The following is a 15,798-nucleotide window of genomic DNA, read 5'->3' as shown; positions in this document are numbered from 1 at the left end:
AGGCTAGGAAAAAGCTCCAATTGATAGGCCAAAGGTCCGACTCTTTCCACAATCAGATATGATCCTATATACCTTAGCTTCAGCTTTCCTTTACCACTTCCATGCATCACCAAATGCTGGGGTGATACTTTGAGATACACCAAATGGCCTACTTCAAACTCTAGATCCCTTCTTCTTTGATCAGCATATGATTTTTGTCAGCTTTGCGCAGCTCGAATCCTCTCTTGGATTATCCGAATCTTATATGTAGTATGTTGCACAAGTTTGGGTTGTAACATTTGTCATTCCCTTACTTTGGTCCAACAGATAGGCGACTAACACTTTCTACTATACAAAGCCTCATAAGGAGCCATCCCGATGCTACCATGGTAACTATTATTATATGCGAATTCCACCAATGGCAGATGCTCCTCCTAATTTCCTAAAAAATCAAGGGCATAGGACCCCAACATATCTTCAAGTGTTTGAATAGTCCTCTTCGATTGCTCGTCAGTCTGTGGGTGATAAGCCATACTCAATTTTAGCTGAGTCCCTATGCACTCTTATAAACTCTCCCAAAACCTTGAGGTGAACCTCGGTGTCCCGATTTGAAAATATACTTACCGGCGCACCATGGAGTAGTACTATTTCCTTCACATAATGCTTTGCAAATTTTCGCACCAATTGGTCCATCCTCGTAGGCAAGAAATGTGCTGATTTTGTCATCCTGTCTACCACCACCCAAATGGCATCATAGCTCCTTCGATTCCTCGAAAATCCTGTCACGAAATCCATTATGATATGTTCTCATTTCCACTCGAGAATTTTCAAGGGTCTCATCAACCCTACGGGTTTTTGGTGCTCAATCTTTACCCTTTGGTATATATCACACTGTGCCACCCTCATAGCCATGCTAGCCTTCATCCTCGACCACCAACAGATTTCTTAAAGATCTAGATACATCTTTGTGGCTCCTAAGTGCACGGTATACTTAGCTCTGTAGGCTTCATCTATAATCTTTTGTCTCAACTCTCAAAGGTTTGACATGTACACTCTACCCCGAAACCTGAGAATGCCATTCCGCATCTCAAAATCTGAACTCTTGGGTTGACCATGCTCGTCTACCCATAGACATATACGCCGGTTACCCCCACTAACCTTCCGTATCTCTGTCTCCAAATCCAACCGAACCACCAAGCTAACTACTAGGATAGATGATCCTTTAGGCACTACACCCACCGTCATCAGGCTAAAAGCCTAAATTAGTAGCCACTCTTGGGCTATCATCCTGGCCATAATAGTAGGCATAATCCTACTCAAAGCGTCAACCACCACATTGGCATACCCCGAGTGTTACAAGATAGTGCAGTCGTAGTCTTTCAGGAACTCCATTCACCGCCCCTGCCTCATGTTCAACTCTTTCTACAATAACACATACCTTAGACTTTTGTGGTCAATGAATAAATCAAGCGTCTCTCCGTATAGGTAATGCCTCCATAGCTTCAGAGCTATACCACCGCTGACAGCTCCAAGTCATGCGTTGGGTAGTTCACTTCGTGCCTCTTCAACTAGCGTGATCCATATGCAATCATCCGATCATATTGCATCAACACACAGCCCAAACCAACATTCTATGCATCAGTGTATACAACATATCCATCGGGCCCACTAGGTGCCAAGGTTAGTCTGCCCTTGAGCTCTTGGAAGCTTTCCTCGCATTTAGTAGTCCAATCAAACTTGACCTCTTTTTGTATGAGCCTCATCATAGGTGTGGCTATCTTCGAAAACCCTTCCACGAATATTCGATAGTAGCCTGCCAAACCGAAAAAGCTTCGTACTTTTGTCACACACGTCGGCTACCTCCATCCCCGAACAGCTTCGACCATGGCCGGATCCACCGAGATCCCTTCAGCAGAGATCACATGCCCAAGAAATGCAACTTGGGATAACCAGAACTCGCACTTCGAGAACTTGGCATACAATCGATGTTTTCTGAGAGTTCCTAACACTATCCTCAAGTGCTCCTCGTGTTCACTTTCATTCGAGGAATACACCAATATATCATCTATAAACACGATCACGAACCAATCCAATTAGGGTCTAAACACTTTATTCATGAAGTCTATAAATGTTGTTGTAGTGTTCGTTAATCTGAATGGCATTACGAAATACTCAAAATAGCCATACCTTGACCGAAATGTCATCTTCGGAACATTATCTGGCTTAATTCTCAATTGATAATACTCGGATCTCAAATCAATCTTTTAGAACACCTTTGCTCTTTGCAACTGATCAAATAGCTCGTCTATCCTTGAGAGCGGATACTTATTCTTGATAGTAGCCTTATTCAGCTGACGATAGTCAATGCATATCCTTAGACTCCCATCCTTCTTCTTTACAAATAGTACCGGTGCACCCTACGACGATGTGCTTGGCCTAATGAATCCCTTATCAGTTAGCTCTTGCAAAAGACCCTTCAGTTCTTTCATCTTCCCCGGAGCCATTCGATATTGCGGGATTGATATCAGTTGGATTCCTAGCACTAACTCAATTGAGAACTCAATCTCCCGAGGTGGAGGTAGTCCCGATAATTCTTCTTAAAACACGTCCTCATATTCTTGTACCACTCACACCTCATTGAGCTTCGAGACCTCTTTCCCTTCCAATTGAGCATACGTTATGTATTCATGAGCTCCTCGGCTCAACAACTTCACTGCCTTTATTGCCGAAATCATTTTTCCAACCTCGGGGTCTCCTTGTCCCCAAAATTTGACCCATCTTCCCTCGAGTTTTCTTATAGTCATTATTTTCCATCAGCAATCTATATTAGCATCATACTTGGACAAGAAGTTCATCCCTAAGATTACATCGAAGTCATATATTTCTAACAAAATCAAATCATCCTGAAACTGAACATTGCTCTAACTAACTTCACATCCTCTTACTATTTCTGAGGACTGCATACTCTTACCCATAGGTGTCGAAATCACCATCAGACACCCCATAGGCTTGGTTTCTACTCTCAAACTCCCAACTAATGCATGCAATACAAAAGAATAAGTAGACCTTGGATCTATCAGTGCATGCACAAGAGTATCCAAAATGAAGAGAGTAACTTGAATAACTACAAGATTCGCTTTTGTGTCCTCCTTGGTTAAATTATAGACCAATCCTTCTAGGTCCCTTTCCCTTCTTCGATCTTCAAGGACTGCTCTTTCTTCTTCGGGCAATTCCTCGAGATGTGCCCTTGCTAGTTGCAGTTATAGTAGATCACGCCCACCGGTGCTACTACTATGACCCTATCCTCTTGAACCGTGCCCTTTGGGTAATTTCTGGAAATATGCCCGGACTATCCACAAGTGTAGCAAATAATGTTTTGACCATCGCACCTTTTACCCAGGTGCTATTTTTTGCATCTAGAGCATACCTTGCCCTTTTTCACAATTCTCCCATCTCGAGGTCCCAAGTTCAAGTTTGATTTCTCCGTCTTCCCTCCACTTTGAGCCGTCGTGGCCTTTAGTTCTTCCACTCTCGTCATATTCTCCTCAGCCGTCATAGCTTTGAAAACTATGTCTACATAAGACTCTACATGGGCCAGGCTCAAAGGCTGTTGGAATTCAATTTGTAAGCCTTGCAAGAATTTTCATCCTTTCTCCACATCGTCCATTCCATACAGTGGCATATACTTGATCAACCGTAAGAATCAGGCTTCATACTGGGCCATAAACATATTTGGCCATTGGCATAGGCTCATAAACTCTGGAGCTCTAGCCAATTTCTAGCAAGTGGGAAAGAATTTCCCGTTGAACAGCTCCTTAAATCGTTCCCATGACATCTAGAGTGCCTCCCCCAATTCTCAGTCTGTCCCCGATCCCTGAGAGCCTGCTAAGTTTGGTGTCGACTGTTGCATAGTCTTCCACCGCTAGGCCGCTTCTTCTTCCATCATATAGGTCGCACATTCGACCTTGTCCTCGTTCAGGATCCTCAACCTGATTAGGATCTTCTCAGTCTAATCTAACCAGTATTCACTGATAATGGGGTTGTCTATTGGTCTTCCTTGAAACACTGGTGGATTTAGTCATAGATATCTCTCCAAAGCATTTACCCTTCTTTGCTCAAGCTGCAACTCCAAATTTTTCCCAACCATTCCTTTTAGGAGCTCTCGATCCTATCCATCCGACCTTCACCGAGGTCAACCCTTGCATCTCCTTGCCCTCCCATACCACTTCCTAGGTGAGGGTTGGTGTTGCTTCCTTCGCCATTACCTCTCTCATGCCTATTTCTTCTTGTATTCACCATCTAGCAAGAAGACAAGGCGATTTATTAAATCACCAAGGCATGGCACAATTCAAATCAAAAAAGCAACTAAAGTATGCCGCTAAATATTTCAAAAATCCCAACCTAATTCCCAAAATTTACAATGCTTTTGCTCATCTAGCCACATGCGAACTTTTCCTTAAGTTCGCTCTGATATCAACTGTAACACCCCTGATTGCCTGAGCATTGAATAACTTAGGATTTTAGGAATTCTTTTTTTTTTTTTTTTTTTTTTTTTTTGCACAACCACTGATAAGTAACATACATTTCTCGAAAATCTCAATTTTACCTTCTCAGCCTATCAAACTAAATAATCAAATAGTTAAGACAAGTGATATCATTGTAAATGAAGAAGGTAGATCGAACCTGATATGGTACATACCATAACGCTTTATTTATCATATAGAAAATGTTCAAGACATCTACAAAATATATTACATGGATATTGTCTCTTGAAAACAATAACTGAACGTCTCAAACATAGTCGAAAACATACTAAGGTTTGCATAGGTTTCCTACATAATTTAAGGATATGCTAAATCATGCTACATTCAGTAAAATAAACTTATTTTTCAGCTACCTCATTTCTCTTAGAACTGGTTGTTGAACCTGGAACAATTGAATATTCCAAGAACATAGTCCAATTAGAAGATGAATCTTCTAGTGAGAACTCCAAAAAAATTTATATAAATGCATGAACAAGTATAAAATGTATGAGGAAAATAACGAGGACTACTCTGAAGTGCCTTATGAACTAGTCAGGCTCCTCCAATAAGAGCTTTCTCAATGGCACATGCACAGTGCCTCTCAGAAAGTCCCCGACCATGTCACCTCGGCTCATCCTCATAGAACTCATGCAAACACCACATCTGTTGTCCCTTAGACTCATGGTCTTCCCCACGAGAGCTTTCTCCATGGTGCACGCATAGCACCTCTCGATCGGGGGATATCCAGACTTTTACCTTCGGGCAACAACAAATACGTACAATAGTATGGCCACATGAATTTTATAAATGCAACAATTGAAAGCCAACAACATATATTTTTTGAGAAAACACATTTCATATATGCAACATGATTTCATGAAAGAGAACAAAAGAGTCTCACAAAACACGTATCATGCAGTAGAAGCTCTACACAAAATAGGAGTATGGATGTCAGAGTCTCGCCTTGAAGGTTTACCCCTAGAAGTTACTATTTCATAGCAAGTGGGCTTAGCTTTTTGTAGAAAACACATGTTTTAGTAAACTTAACCTCTAATATTTTTAAATAGGGTTGAAGGGCATTAAATAGGGAGTAAAGCTGGAAGATTTCAAGCCAAGAGGGCCCCACACACGCCATCACGTGCCCTGAGAAGGTGGCCCATGCGCCTTCACAAGCAGCCCCTTCCCAACGCGTGTATCTCAAGCGTTGCCTTATGTTTAGGACAGCTTCGCCTTATTATGGTTTTTCAGGCATAACTTCCTCGTTTTAGCTCCAATTCGACCCCCATTTGAACCTACAGGTCCTCCTCTTCCCCCTCTATAGGAATATTACAAAAAAGGAACTTACCTTACCTTTTTCTGACTATTTGGCATGAACTCCTGTGAAGACCCAAACTTCTGGCAAGACCCATTCTCCTTTGTTTCTCCTCCAATTCCTTCCCTTGTTCTTGCAAAATTTCCTCCCATCTCCCAAGAATAAGATCCTCACCTTGAAATCCCAAGATCCTTAAACTCCCTTGGAATGATTTGAGAACAACCCCATGGGCTTATTTATAGATTTCCTAGGCCAATCACACATCGCCACATGTCCCTAAAAAAGCTTTGGATTCCAAAGACTCAAAGCTATATTGGAATGGGTTTTGAAATCCAAGGCTAGAATGGAATGAATTTTGAAATCCAAAGCAATAATGGAATGAATTTTGAAATCCAAAACTAATACCCCAAGCTTCTTCTAAATGCCATTTTTGCCCTTATTTCAAGTCCTCAAGCTTTGATATTTTACCACATAAACCCTTAAGTCCCATGCTTCTCAATTGGCCCAACAAATTTGGGAAAATATCATTTTCAACCCTCTTTCAACTGGAATAAAAATTTACACTTAGGCCCAAATGCATGTTTCGATCGCAAACCCTTTTGTTTCATCACAAAACCATTTAAGGGTTTTTCTATTCACAAAATTATAGCCTTCTCAGGGTTTCATGGATTTCAAGGTTCTAAGGATTTCCCCGAAGCCCTTTACTATCATTCGGTCTTTCAGGCTGACTCACAGCTATACCGAAAACCATCTCTGATTTGATTTCTTTTGGTGTCATGAATCTCGCATCGAGACGCTCACCGATGTCATACCCTTATGTTTAGACATCTAAGTTTGAGGCATTCCCTACTGTCGATTCGATGTTTTATTTTACCATCAAACCAATTTTTTGGTATTTTACATGCATCTAAATTACGTGGTTGTGTGTGTGTGTTTTCTTTTAACAACTTTCGAAAAAGAAAAAAAAAGGGGGGGGAAATCCACATGAAGACCCGTGAAAGCAAAAACATTACAGGCAAAATCTAGCTTAAAAATATTTAACATACTTACTAATAATTTAAAAACTATTTTTCAATGACAATGATAGACATAGTGTTTGAAAATTTTATTTATTTCCTAAAGAAGCTATAAATATTGATCATAGACTTGTTTTAGCATGGTTACATAATTGAAGGACTCTGTAGGGGAGTAAAATAATCAAATCCATCAAGAAATTGAAATTCTGGAGATCCCCCACAAACTCCATAATTTGCATCCTCCAGTTCTAGCAATGGCTAGTCCAGATGCACACGATGCTGCTCGTTGCCCCAAATGGAGCATATTTTTCCACATCACACACACACACTTGATGATGAGCCACTGAATAAACTATCAGCGTTGTTACTTCTTGAAAATACTGAAGAAACCCTTATGGGTTTTGGTAGAAAAACTCTAGTCTTGGGGGGTTCCTCAATTTTGGAACCATTTGTATTTTCATTACTTTTCTTGATCATTTGCTTCTTTAATTTTTTGCTTGTCATTGGCTTCTAGATCTAACCCAATATCCAATGATGAAGAATGGGCAAAAGTTCTGGAACGAATGGAGGATTTTGCTTGGGGTATAGACAGCGAGATGATGGATTATTATTATTTAAGGGACGTATTTGTGTGCCAAATGATGGAGAAATAAAGCAAGAGATTTTATCAGAAGCACATAAAATGCACGTTACACCGTTCACCCGAGTGTGACAAAGATGTATCAGAATTTATACCGTTTATTTTAGTGGCAAAATTTGTGTCACGATGTATGGTATGTCAGCAAGTGAAGGCAGAGCATTAGCGACCAACTGGGTTGATTCAATCATTGCCCATTCCTATATGGAAGTGGGATGACATTTCTATGGATTTTGTGACGGGGTTGCTGAGGACTTCTAAGGGGCATGATACCATATAGGTGATTGTAGATCGGTTAACTAAATCAACTCATTTTCTGCCTGTTAGGAAGACTTATTCCTTGAATAGCATGGCCCAAATTTACATAGATGAGATCGTTAGATTACACGGAGTACCTTCCAGCACAGTGTCAAACCGTGATCCTAGATTTACGTCACATTTTTGGGATGCACTGCAAGCCGCTTTGGGGACTAAGCTAAAGTTTAGCATAACATTTCATCCTTAGACAAATGGATAGATAGAGCGCACTATTCGGACTTTGGAGGATATGTTGAGAACATATGTGCTCGACTTTCATGGTAGCTGGGATAACCACTTACCACTTGTGGAATTTGCTTATAATAACAATCATCATTCCAGCATTGGCATGAAACCATATGAAGCACTTTATGGATGACCTTGTTGGTCTCCTCTTTGTTAGCAACTAATGGGGGATAAGGCATTACTTGGGCCAGAAATAATGGAGCAAACCATGGAGAAGATTCAAATTATTATAACTAAAATGAAAGTAACCCAGGATTGACAGAAAGGTTATGCAGATCATCAATAGCATGGCTTAGAATTCTCTATTGGGGATCGTGTGTTTTTGAAAGTTATGCCTATACAAGGAGTAAGGAGATTTAGAGTATCAGGAAAACTTAGTCCTCGCTATGTAGGTCCTTTTGAGATCCTAGAGCATATTGGACCTTTGGTGTATCGACTAGCTTTGCCTCCTCAGTTAGCTAATGTGCATAATGTATTTCATGTCTCCATGTTGTAGAAGTACATTCCTGATCCTCAGCATGTTATTGATTTCCACCCCCCTTGAACTCAAGAAAGATATGTCCTATGAAGAGTCCCCTAGTTGCATTTTTTATCAAAAGGAAAAGGTGTTGAGGAGCCGAGGTATCCCATATGTGAAGGTGCTTTGGCAATAGCATTGTCTGGAAGAAGCAACATGAGAACTAGAAGAAGAAATAAAGTGAATCTATCCTCATCTATTTGAGCAACCATGTATGAATTTGGGGGACCAAATTCTTAAAGGGGGGGAGAAATCGTAACACCCCATTTTGGGTATTTTAATTATGGGACTATTTAGCCTAAATAGCTAAGTTATTTATTGCCAAGGACCGAGAATATTTGACAGTTCGCTTGGGAACTCGATAAAGCGGTAGCAGAGAGGTCGGGTAAGTAGAATTTCATGTCTTGTTAATTCCCAATAATTTATAGGATTTTAATTGAGTAATATGGGAAACATTAAATTTTAAGTTAATTAGGTATGTTTGAAAATACAAGTTTATGAGAATTGGGGTCTATGTTGAAAATTCTAAGTCAAAGAGGTGAGTGGTGATGTGGTAGCCAAGTGTTCAAAGTGGGCATTGAAAAGTCAAAATGGTAAAGGAGAAATTGGAATGCATTCTCGGATGGCTTAATGAAGCCATTAGGAAGGCCTTCTAGAAATATGAAGTTGGAGAAGGCAAGAGTCAAAGTTTGTGAGCTTGGACAAGACTTTCTAGAAGTCGTAAGGGTGAAGATTGGGAGTGGAAAATACCTAGAAATGGGGTATATTTAAGGTGTAAAATACCTATAACCTTTGAGTTAAGAGCAAAATTAGTAGAGGAGCAATTAAGTAAAATTTAATGAAAAATATATAAAAATAAAATCTGAAATTTTAAGAGAAAAATGAGGCATTTGGTAAGAGCTCTCGTGCGTCTCTTCCTTTCCAAAATCTAACATCTCTTGTTCAATTCTCAAGCAAGATTCTTCCTCTCTAAATGCTCCAAATCCATCAAGTAAGGAAGCAAGAAGCAAATAAGGAAAGTTTCCTTTCTTTTCTTCCATTATGGGCATTTAATTCTCTTTTGGGGGCTTGGTTTGGGAAATGTTGGGTTGTTGTTAAATCCTCTAATTTGAGGTCTTGAAGTAAGAAATTGAGGGCTTGTGAGAGTAGTAAACTATGGGATTCTACTATTGGTGATAACTTAGGAGATAACCAAGTTTTGGGAGAAGAGGGGTTTTGGCTTTATTTTGGTTGATTATTGAATTTTAAGATTTTAAATCCTTATTGATAGCCTAAGAAGGGCTTGTTTTACCCCATGATTTTTAAAGGAATGGTGGTTATTGAATCAAGATAAAACATGGCAATAATTGAATCTCTTGCATGCCTTGTGTTCTATTTTCATTCTAAATCTCTTGCATGTTTCATGTTCTATTTTAAATTGAGAAAATGTTCTGAACCAATCCCTAAGCAATCTAGTTACATCCTCAAGTTTCCCCAATATCCTTAAGTGTATTAAAAGAGGGGATTGGCCTTGGTGAAAATGTGAAAATGTTTATGGCATTAAAGTGATGAATCTTGGCACGGAATGACTTGAAATGGGTAATATGTGCGCATCATAGACATGGCTTTATGCATGTGTGTGAGCTTGCATTTATCATGAATGAACATTGAGCACGTTTTATACTTGTTGAGCATGCTTCATTGTATGTGAACATTAAGGTGGTGCATTGTATGAAAAGTTAACCCATGCTTAGGATATATCCCCCAACAATCGGTGGGCTTATGTTATGTCTGACTGGCGTTTTATGCTCATTCGGTGACGACTGGAGGGCGCATCCATTGGTGATGACCATGGATAAGAGCATGTAACACTCCAAAATTTTCGGGCGTGTTATAATTTAGGATTTCAGGAATTTTTTCTTTTTTCACACCACATCCAGTAATGAACAACGTACAATTCCTAAAAAACTCAATCTCACCTTCTTAGCCTAACAAGCCTAATAAACAAATAGCTAAGACAGGTATATAATTATAAATACGGAAGCTAGATCGAACCTCGCATGGTACATAATCATAATGTTTTATTGATCATATAGGAAATTGTTTCAAGATGTCTACAAATATATTACAAAGATATCATCTCTCGAAAGCGATAACCTAACTCCTCAAACATAAATGAATATATACTAAGGTTCGCATCAACTGAATTTCTCATACATACATAAAGACATGCTAAACATGCTACCAACAACAAAACGAGCTTATTCTTCAACTATTTCCTTTCCCTTAGAGCCGCTCGTCAAACCTGATTTGAATATTCAAGAGACATAGTCCAATTAGAAGATGAATTTTCTAGTGAGAACTCCAAAACAATTTATATCAATGCATGAACAGGTATAAAACGTATAAGGAAACAACGAGGACTACTCTGAAGTGCTTGTGAACATGTCAGTCTCCTCCAACAAGAGCTTTATCATTGGCACACACATAGTGCCTCTCGGGAGGTCCCTAACCAAGCCACCCTAACCCGACCTCATAGAACTCATGCAAGCATCGCATCCGCTGTCCCTTAGGCTCACTGTCTTCCCCACGAGAGCTTTCTCAATGGCGCACGCATAACGCCTCTTGGGGGATATCCAAACTTTTTCCCTCAGCCAATAACAAATAGGTACAATAGTATGACCACACGGATTTTATAAATACAACAGTTAAAAAGCCAACAACATATATTTTCAGAAAAACACATTTCATACATGCAACATGACTTCACGTAAGAAAACAACAAGAGTTTACATATAAGAATATCACAAAACACATTTCATGTAATAAAAGTCTTTCATAAGAGAGAAAAAAATAGGGTTTGGAGTATAGGAGTCTCACCTTGAACTTAATTAGAGATTTCTCGAAATTTGTGCCCGACCTTCCTCTTTTCTTTTGCTAATTTCTTTCCTCTTTCTCAAGCACAAATCCCTCACCTCAATCACTCAAGTAGATCTCAAATGGAATGGTTTTAAGAACAACCCCATGCCTTTATTTATAGGCTTGAACTCTAAAGTGATCCAAAGGTAGAATGGAATAACTTTTCAAATCCACAACCATACCCCTCACATTTTTCCCATTCTTAACACCTTACATCACCATACCTTTATGTCACATCACTTGTACTAATTTACTTTTTTCCATTCCTAACACCTCACCTCATTACTTCTCACCATACCTTTTACTTTTTCTCATTCCTAACACCTTACCATCCTTTATGTCACATCACTTGTACTAACTTACTTTTTCCCATTCCTAACACCTCACCTCATTACTTCTCACAATTAACCTTAATTAACTTCATAATCCCATTTTAGACTTTACATAATACTAAAATATCGAATTAATAATAATCGAGACTAATAACTCTAAGTTACTCGATAAGTACATTTTTTCCCCAGTGTCCTCACAGGATTTTTATTTCATCCTGATACCATTTCAGGGTTGCTCTTTACATAAAACCAGAGCCCTTTCCAGGTTCCGTTGACTTTCTGGAAGTCCCTTACAACCATTCAGTTTTTCAAGCTATAACTAAGTTATACCGAAAATCATATCTGATTTGATTTCTTTTAGCGTCATAAATCACATCTTGAGACGCTCGTCAATGCCATACTTTTTCCCTTAGGTATCTAAGCTCTAGAGCACTCACTATAGCTAATTCGGTGATTTATTTTACTATCAAACCAACTTTTCGGTATTTTAAACATATTTAAAATATGTGGCAACCTCACAAAAATTTGGGATATTACATTCTCCCTCCCTTAAAAGAATTTTGTCCTCAAAATTTGGCTCATACTCGCAATCTCTAAAGATCAAAATAAACCATTTCATAACCTACGAATAACTCATAATCCACAAAATCTCGAATTTCCAATCTAATTTTCGGTGGTGAGCAAGAAAGAAATGACCAACAACCATACTTCAAGAATCGACAGCTAACACCCATACATCTGGCATTCCCCCATGTTGGTCCGATGTGGGATCACTCCTCCCCCAAGGAATCCAGCGCACCCCTTGGCAGAAGCCTCATCACCTCCAACAGTCCTGACATTCCTCGCCTGGGTATGGACTGCCCCACCTACTCAATTTAACTACAGGGACTGCTTGTTTGAGAGTCCAACGGTCGATAGTTTTGGTACATTGGGCGATCGATAGTGCTCTTCCACCATAAACCTCATAAGGAGTCATCTCAATGCAACCGTGGTAACTATTATTATATGCAAACTCCACCAACAACAGGTGCTCATCCCAAACTTTAGGCACTCACATCCTACCCCGAAACTTGAGAATGTCATCTCGCATCTTAAAAATCAGAACCCTTGGGCTGGCCACACTCATTTATCCATAAATGTATACACCGGTCACCCCCACTAGCCTCTAGTATCTAAGTCTCCAGATTCCAGCCAAACAGCCAGGCCAGCTATCAAGACGGACGAACCCTTCAACACTACACTCACCAACATCAAGCTAAAAGCCTCAATCAATAACCACTCCTAAGCCATCAACCCAACCACCACATTGGCATGCCCCCGCCGATACATGATGGTACAGTCGTAGTCTTTCAGGAACTCCATCCACCGTCGTTACCTCATGTTCAACTCTCTCTGTGAGAACACATACCTCAGACTTCTGTGGTCTATGAGCACCTCAAACGTTTCACCGTATCGGTAGTGCCTCCATAACCTCAAGAGCATATACCTCAACTGTCAGTTCCAAGTCATACATTGGGTAGTTCTTCTTGTGCCTCGACGTGATCCATACATGATCACTCATTCACATTGCATTAACACACAACCCAAACCTTTGAGCTCTCACAAGCTCTCCTTGCATCTAGCAAACCACTTTCACTTGACTCTCCTCATGAGTCCTATCATGGATACAACTATTCCGAAAAATCTCTTCACGAATCTCCGACAATAGTCTACCAATCTCAACAAACTTCTAACCTTTTCATAGACAGTTTAGAGATCTTATCACAAAGCTCTGGTCCCTTGGGTCTTGAACTCTAGTCCAAATATAACAACCACGCTGCTACCTAAACCTTGGCATCTGACTATCTTTGCAGTTCACTATGTAGCTCTGACTTATGGGTTTCACACCCCTACTGCGAGCCAGCCCACAAGCTGCTCCGGTCAACAATAGTCACGAGCCCATCACTAGTCCTCTACCTCAGTCCTCAGGCTCAAATCCGCTATTACAGGCCACACACCCATGGTATTATTGTTATGCTAGATCTCCTCGTTTTGTCTTTGAGAGTCGCAATTGTCTCAACTTTCGTTATTCCTGATACTTCTTTCAGTACCAATCTCAGCTCCAGACCTCATGGATCCTCAAGTCACTCATCTCCAAGGACTTCATATTCCTTCCCATAGGTGTTGAAATCATCATTAGACATCCCATAGGTTTGGTTTCTATTCCCAATGAAATTTCACTATGGTTTTGAGATATACACCTCAAAATCATAAATCTTCTAAAGATCCACCTTTCAGCTATCTCAATAACAACTTGGGTCCCATGCGATTACCTAAGGCATAACCTATCCACATGTCCCATTTCACAGATCATACCCAGACTTTTAATCATCGCGTGTCTTCCTTACATGTATATACTATCATCCCAATAACATCAACTCATCATGTCCCAAATCATGAACAATCAAAGTTTCAAACTCAAAACCTCTACGAGGCCCAAGACTTCACTTTGGCCACTTCATCAGCTAAGTTGACACCAAAATGACATCACTTGTTCCCATGAGTCGTTTCCTTAAGGTAACCTTACCTCAACTCCAAAATCAAAGGAACTATCCCTACTTCAATTCAGATAGTCCAAAAACCTCCTCCCTCATCTACTTTAGGTCGACCAAACTTTCGGGTAGTATTCGCACCTCTCTCACTCTCATTCAGGGCCAACGTTCACACACACAGATTTCCATCGACGAACCTGGGGTTACCCATCTTGCCTATAGGACTTTTGGGTAGCATTCGCACCTCTCTCACCTTATCATGGCCAAGGTAATGGGCTTACCAGACTTTTGGGCAGCCATCGCACCTCCCTCACCCGATCACACGCCCAAGGTTCTCACATAGGTGGCTACAAAGTTAGGGTCGTCCTTTAGCCTGTTGAGAGTCAGCCCTGGGGCGTACCTTCCTTGCATACACTTAGTATTTTTCAAATCCTCGAACTCACTAAGCTCCTCAAAATTCTTAGCTTAAATCCCAAGATTCACAGTGGCTTCGCCCATCTAGCTACGCATAACTTTCTAATCATCTATCAGGTTCTAACAAAATAACATTAACCTCTACGGTTCCCTTTATGCAAACCTCCCCTTAGGTTCGCTCTGGGTCCACAATCCCCTAAATCTCCAAGCCCACTTGGCATATTGAACCGTAGTCACAAACTCTGTTGACTTCGTATCTCATCATTACCTTTATGGTCGTTACGACCTAACAAGCAACTCTTGTGTTTTAGGTGCACGAACTCTTCCTTGAACTGAGATTTCCATCACACAACTCATCGTCAAGGGTTTAAACTGGCCATGCTTTACTACCCGAAATCTCACTCACCAAGATTTCATTGCATCTCATATTTCATTCTTCAGATCCAGCTGACTATCAACCTGCGACCATCAAATTAGTTCCTCCTAGGCACTATATTCACCGTCAGCCAACACACAAGCTGTCACCATTAACCCGATCACATAGTAGGCTTACTCCTACACCAAGTGTCGACCCTTACACGGGTACACCCTGGGTGAAATTGCACGATATCGTCGTAGTCCTCCAAGAACTATCATTCACTATCATTGCCATATGTCTAGCTCCTTTTGTAAGAACACATACCCTAAGCCCTTGTCACCAATGATCACATTACGAAATAGGTAACGCCTACACAGCTTATGAGCATGCATCAAATCTACCTTGTCCACTTTACACGTTGGATAGCTCAACCTGTGTAACCCAACTCTATCCTCGAGACAAATGCAAAAACGACCAATCTCATAATCCTATTAGCATTGCCACACTAGATACCAAGGTTAATCTACCCCTTGAGCCTCACAATGCTCATCTCACAGCAGAATGTTTCACAATGGACTCCTCTGCTATATAATATACTGCAATTGCATACCAAAACTTAACGGATCACAATTCCCTCATAGCATCTCTAACGCCATTCATACTTGCATTCTCAAGTCCTTCATCGACTAAAGAGTGCATTCGTATACCATCAAATGAAGACTATTTCAGATCTAACCA

The sequence above is a fragment of the Diospyros lotus genome, chromosome 6 (assembly GCF_014633365.1).
Source record: "Diospyros lotus cultivar Yz01 chromosome 6, ASM1463336v1, whole genome shotgun sequence".
NCBI lineage: Eukaryota > Viridiplantae > Streptophyta > Magnoliopsida > Ericales > Ebenaceae > Diospyros > Diospyros lotus.
Note: the sequence above shows the minus strand (reverse complement) of the source record.